Here is a 7,174-nt window from a genome sequence, read left to right on the forward strand (position 1 = left end):
GCTGGACGCTCAATTGGAGGCAGGTGTTTCTAGTTGCCTCTGATTGAGAGTCCTATATAGGGGTGTGTGTTTGTTTAGTAAGTTGTGGGTAGTTGTATTTTGCACTGCTAAAGTATTGTTTATTTATTTATTTATTTAGCCTGTGAAACTGTCCTTCGTCTTTCTTGTTTTTTGTGCATGTTTCATTAAATCTAATTAAAAGATGAGCATCCACATTCCTGCTGCGTATTGGTCCTCCCTTCAACACGGCAAAACTTGTGACAGACATTTGAAAATAGCCTAAAGTAAGAGTGAAAGTAAGAGCAAGAGTGATTGAGTGGATGTTTCAGAAGAGGTTTAGAGGCAGTATTAACCTCTCTGGCGCATGTGGGACGATTTCGTCCCAACTACGTAACAGCCAGTGCAATCCTGTGGCGCGATTTTTAAAACGTTTGAAATGCTATTACTTCAATTTCTCAAACATATGACTATTTTACAGCTATTTAAAGACAAGACTCTCGTTAATCTAACCACACTGTCCGATTTCAAAAAGGCTTTACAACGAAAGCAAAACATTAGATTATGTCAGCAGAGTACCCAGCCAGAAATAATCAGACACCCATTTTTCAAGCTAGCATATAATGTCACAAAAACCTAAACCACAGCTAAATGCAGCACTAACCTTTTATGATCTTCATCAGATGACACACCTAGGACATTATGTTATACAATACATGCATGTCTGTTCAATCAAGTTCATATTTATATCAAAAACCAGCTTTTTACATTAGCATGTGACGTTCAGAAAAAGCATACCCCCCGCAAACTTCAGGGGAATTTACTAACAATTTGCTAAATTACTCACGTTCACAAAAAGCATAACAATTATTTTAAGAATTATAGATACAGAACTCCTCTATGCACTCGATATGTCCGATTTTAAAATAGCTTTTTAGTGAAAGCACATTTTGCAATATTCTAAGTACATAGCGCAGCCATCACGGGCTAGCTATTTAGACACCCACCCAGTTTAGCCTTCACCAAAATCACATTTCCTATAAGAAAAATGGTCTTACCTATCCTGTTCTTCGTCAGAATGCACTCCCAGGACTTCTACTTCAATAACAAATGTAGGTTTGGTCCCAAATAATCCATCGTTATATCCAAACAGTGGCGTTTTGTTTGTGCGTTCTAGACACTATCAGAATGCTAAATCATGGTCGTGCGCATGGCGCAGAACGTGACAAAAAAATTCTAAATATTCCATTACCGTACTTCGAAGCATGTCAACCGCTGTTTAAAATCAATTTTTATGCAATTTATCTCGTAGAAAAGCGATAATATTCCGACCGGGAATCTGCAATTAGCTAAACAGCCGAATGAAAATACTCCACGGGGGCGATTCGCGCACACGCCTAATTCTATTGTCCCCTGATGGGACACTTGGAAAAGGAGATAATGTGTTTCAGCCTGAGGCTGCCTCGTCATCGTTCAGGTTTTTCCCAGATTCTGAGAGCCTATTGGAGCCCTAGGAATTGTCACGTTACAGCTAAGATCCTGACTCTTCAATAAACAGTAGCAAGAACAACAACACCTTGTCAGACAGGGTACTTCCTGCATGAAACCTTCTCAGGTTTTTGCCTGCCATAGGAGTTCTGTTATACTCACAGACACCATTCAAACAGTTTTAGAAACTTTAGGGTGTTTTCTATCCAAACCTGAACAATAATATGCATATTCCAGCTTCTGAGTTGGTGTAGGAGGCAGTTAAAAATGGGCACATATTTTTTCCAAAATTCTCAATGCTGCCCCCTAGCCCGTAGAGGTTAACCTCTTTGGGATAGGGGGCAGTATTTTCACGGCCGGATAAAAAACGTACCCGATTTAATCTGGTTACTACTCCTGCCCAGTAACTAGAATATGCATATAATTATTGGCTTTGGATAGAAAAAACACTAAAGTTTCTAAAACTGTTTGAATGGTGTCTGTGAGTATAACAGAACTCATATGGCAGGCAAAAACCTGAGAAGATTCCTTACAGGAAGTGCCCTCTCTGACAAGATCTTGTTCTTCTTGTCTCTGTTTATTGAAGACTGAGGATCTTTGCTGTAACGTGACACTTCCTACGGCTCCCATAGGCTCTCAGAGCCCGGGCTGTTTATTGAAGACTGAGGATCTTAGCTGTAACGTGACACTTCCTACGGCTCCCATAGGCTCTCAGAGCCCGGGAAAAAGCTGAACGATATCGAGGTAGCCTCTGGCTGAAACACATTATCGCCTTTGCCAAGTGGCCGATCAGAGGACAAAGGGCTTAGGCGTGTGCGCGAGTCGACCCAGTGATTTATTTTCTTTCCTCTGTTTACCTAATTGCAGATTCCCGGTCGGAATATTATCGCTTTTTTACGAGAAAAATGGCATAAAAATTTATTTTAAACAGCGGTTGACATGCTTCGAAGTACGGTAATGAAATATTTAGAAATCTTTTGTCACGAAATGTGCCGTGCGCATGACCCTTATTTTCCATTCGGATAGTGTCTTGAACGCACGAACAAAACGCCGCTGTTGGAACATTAACTATGGATTATTTTGGACCAAACCAACATTTGTTATTGAAGTAGAAGTCCTGGGAGTGCATTCTGACAAAGACAGCAAAGGTAATCAAACTTTTCTAATAGTAAATCGGAGTTTGGTGAAGGCTAAACTTGCTGGGTGTCTAAATAGCTAGCCCTGTGATGCCAGGCTATCTACTTAGAATATTGCAAAATGTGCTTTCACCGAAAAGCTATTTTAAAATCGGACATATCGAGTGCATAGAGGAGTTCTGTATCTATAATTCTTAAAATAATTGTTATGCTTTTTGTGAACGTTTATTGTGAGTAATTTAGTAAATTGTTAGTAAATTCGCCGGAAGTTTGCGGGGGGTATGCTAGTTCTGAACGTCACATGCTAATGTAAAAAGCTGGTTTTTGATATAAATATGAATATACAATACATGCATGTTTGTTCAATCAAGTTCATATTTATATCAAAAACCAGCTTTTTACATTAGCATGTGGCGTTCAGAACTAGCATACCCACCGCAAACTTCTGGTGAATTTACTAAATTACTCATGATAAACGTTCACAAAAAACAACAATTATTTTAAGAATTATAGATACAGAACTCCTTTATGCAATCGCTATGTCCGATTTTAAAATAGCTTTTCGGCAAAAGCACATTTTGCAATATTCTGAGTAGATAGCCCAGCCATCACGGGCTAGCTAATTTGACACCCACCAAGTTTGGCCCTCACCAAACTCCGATTTACTATTAGAAAAATTTGATTACCTTTGCTGTTCTTCGTCAGAATGCACTCCCAGGACTTCTACTTCAATAACAAATGTTGGTTTGGTTCAAAATAATCCATAGTTATGTTCAAATATCCTCTGTTTTGTTCGTGCGTTCAAGACACTATCCGAAGGGTGACGAAGGGTGACGCGACCGACGCATTTCGTGACAAAACATTTCTAAATATTCCATTACCGTACTTCGAAGCATGTCAACCGCTGTTTAAAATACATTTTTATGCCATTTTTCTCGTAAAAAAGCGATAATATTCCGACCGGGAAACCCTGTTTACGTTCAAAGACGAAAAAATAAAAACATGGTGTCGCCTCGTGCACTCGCCTCAGTCTCATTGTTCTCTGATCGACCATTATCCAAATGCGCTACTGTTTTTCAGCCAGGGCCTGCAAAGACATCATTTAGCGTTTTGCCGCCTTCTGAGAGCCTATGGGAGCTGTAGGAAGTGTCACGTTACAGCAGAGATCCTCAGTTTTCAATAAAGAGAGTGTAGAAGCCCAAGAAATGGTCAGAGAGGGCACTTCCTGTAAGGAATCTTCTCAGGTTTTTGCCTGCCATATGAGTTCTGTTATACTCACAGACACCATTCAAACAGTTTTAGAAACTTTAAGGTGTTTTCTATCCAAAGCCAATAATTATATGCATATTCTAGTTTCTGGGCAGTAGTAATAACCAGATTAAATCGGGTACGTTTTTTATCCGGCCGTGCAAATACTGCCCCCTACCCTAGAGAGGTTAATAAGGATAAAGCTATTTGGAATATGTTGAGATGCTATGTACTGATGTTAATGTGATAGAATGCATTTCTGTTCAAAGCTTAAATCAGTCATCGGCACTCCCCCCAGGGACACAGACAGGACTAGGCGTCATGTGACAAGCCTGTTCTATGTTCACGAATAAAAACCCCACCCAGGGTTACTTTCTGCAGACCAGCTTACCTCAGAAGAGAGAGCAAAGGTTTGACCATCCAATTCCTCTACTGAAAGTTAACTATACCACATGGTTAAACTTTTAGACTATCGAGACCGACAGAATAATAACAAGTCTTTGATATTAATTAATTGTCTGCAGCTAGAAATTATATAATTGAACGCGAAGACCGACGAAACATGCATTCTATAACGACATTAATGAATGTCGCTTTGAAAGATCCATTCTAACCGAGAGAGAGAGAATGGGACAAAAACTCTCCAACAGGACACAAACTCTCCAGCAAGGATCCCGATGACACACTTGGCGTAAATATATATTGATTGCAATTGTTCCCGAATCAGTGAGCGTTCATGTACAAAGGATTAGCATATCAATTGTTAATATTAATGAACTCTGTGTGTCTCCTCAGCTGCCCTTTATGACCCTTTGTTTAACAGGCCGCCATGCCTGTTTAGCCCACTAGGGCACAGTCCTCTACCATTTCTTTGTAACGATAACTACTGTTTGTATACTTTCTGTGAATTACTTAGTTTAGTAAATAAATGATTTTAAGACAATTGATGTATGGCTGACTTTAGTAAAGGCTGGATTCGTGCAGATACAACAATATACGACGTTTGGAATGAGACTGGACGCGAGGTAAAATACACCATTTAAACCAGAAGATAATCGGCCTATACTATACTATGTTATAATATAGGAAAGTTATATTAGGAAAATTATAACTTTGTAATCTGAATATTTTCCTTGGTGCCCCGATCTCCTAGTTAATTACAGTTAAACGATTAATCAGTTTAATCGCGTAATAATAATTACAGGGAGTTAATTGATAAACATGTCTTCAGTTTAATGTTGCCCAAAGACACGACACTACATTAGACTATACAGTCAACACAGAATCACTATGGTGATGATGGTACTGATCCCTCTGTTACTACCGGTACTGTACAACAGAGGAGGCTGGTGGGCAGATATATAGAAGGACGGGCTCATTATAATGGCTGGAATGGAATAAATGGAACGGTATCCATTAATTCTATTCCAGCCATTACAATTAGCCTCTCCTCCTATGACTCTGCCCATCATCCTCCTCTATTGTACATAAGGGCCAACAGTGTAACAGAATATGATAGTGGCATATTGTACTACAACATTGTGTGTTTGCTTAATCAAATTTATTTATATATCCCTTCTTACATCAGCTGCTATCTCAAAGTTCTGTACAGAAACCCAGCCTAAAACCCCAAACAGCAAGCAATGCAGGTGTAGAAGCACGGAGGCTAGGAAAAACTCCCTAGAAAGGCCAAAACCAAGGAAAAAACCGAGAGGAACCAGGCTATGAGGGGTGGCCAGTCCTCTTCTGGCTGTGCCGGGTGGAGATTATAACAGAACATGCCCAAAATGTTCAAATGTTCATAAATGACCAGCATGGTCAAATAATAATAATCACAGTAGTTGTCGAAGGTGCAACAAGTCAGCACCTAAGGAGTAAATGTCAGTTGGCTTTTCATAGCCGATCATTGAGTGTATCTCTACCGCTCCTGCTGTCTCTAGAGAGTTGAAAACAGCAGGTCTGGGACAGGTAGCACGTCCGGTGAACAGGTCAGGGTTCCATAGCCGCAGGCAGAACAGTTGAAACTGGAGCAGCAGCAACGCCAGGTGGACTGGGAACAGCAAGGAGTCATCTTGCCAGGTAGTCTTGAGGCATTGTCCTAGTGCCCAGGTCCTCCAAGAGAGAGAAAGAGAGAGAGAAAGAGAGAATTAGAGAGAGCATACTTAAATTCACACAGGACACCGGATAAGACAGGAGAAATACTCCAGATATAACAGACTGACCCTAGCCCCCCGACACAAACTACTGCAGCATAAATACTGGAGGCTGAGACAGGATGGGTCAGGAAACACTGTGGGCCCATCCGATGAGACCCCCAGACAGGGCCAAACAGGCAGGATATAACCCCACCCACTTTGCCAAAGCACAGCCCCCACACCACTAGAGGGATATCTTCAACCACCGACTTACTATCCTGAGACAAGGCCAAGTATTGCCCACAAGATCTCTGCCATGGCATAACCCAAGGGGGGGCGCCATCCCAGACAGGAAGACTACGTCAGTGACTCAACCCACTCAAGTGACGCACCCCTCCTAGGGACGGCATGGAAGAGCACCAGTAAGCCAGTGACTAAGCCCCTGTAATAGGGTTAGAGGCAGAGAATCCCAGTGGAGAGAGGGGAACCGGCCAGGCAGAGACAGCAAGGGCCTTTCCGTTCACCTTCACACTCCTGGGCCAGACTACACTCAATCATAGGACATACTGAAGAGATGAGTCTTCAGTGAAGACTTAAAGGTTGAGACCGAGTCTGCGTCTCACATGGGTAGGCAGACCATTCCATAAAAATGGAGCTCTATAGGAGAAAGCCCTGCCTCCAGCTGTTTGCTTAGAAATTCTAGGGACATTTAGGAGGCCTGTCTTGTGACCGTAGCGTACGTGTAGGTATGTACGGCAGGACCAAATCAGAAAGATAGGTAGGAGCAAGCCCATGTAATGCTTTGTAGGTTAGCAGTAAAACCTTGATATCAGCCCTTGCCTTAACAGGAAGCCAGTGTAGGGAGGCTAGCACTGGAGTAATATGATCACATTTTTTGGTTCTAGTCAAGATTCTAGCAGCCGTATTTAGCACTAACTGAAGTTTATTTTGTGCTTTATCCGGGTAGCCGGAAAGTAGAGCATTGCAGTAGTCTAACCTAGAAGTGACAAAGCATGGATACATTTTTATGCATCATTTTGACAGAGAAATTCTGATTTTTGCAATGTTAAGAAGATTGAAAAAAGCTGTCCTTGAAACATTCTTGATATGTTTGTCAAAAGAGAGCTCAGGGTCCAGGGTAACACCGAGGTCCTTCAGTTTTATTTGAGA

At 41.4% G+C, this 7,174-nt stretch overlaps 1 protein-coding gene across 1 annotated transcript in view; it reads left to right on the forward strand.

The window, feature by feature from the left end:
• Window positions 1-7,174, forward strand: part of LOC115177745 (B-cell receptor CD22-like) — a 107,799-nt gene that overhangs the window by 11,110 nt on the left and 89,515 nt on the right. The gene's annotated exons all lie outside the window — the stretch shown is intronic.

The sequence above is a fragment of the Salmo trutta genome, chromosome 38 (assembly GCF_901001165.1).
Source record: "Salmo trutta chromosome 38, fSalTru1.1, whole genome shotgun sequence".
Classification (NCBI taxonomy): Eukaryota; Metazoa; Chordata; class Actinopteri; order Salmoniformes; family Salmonidae; genus Salmo; species Salmo trutta.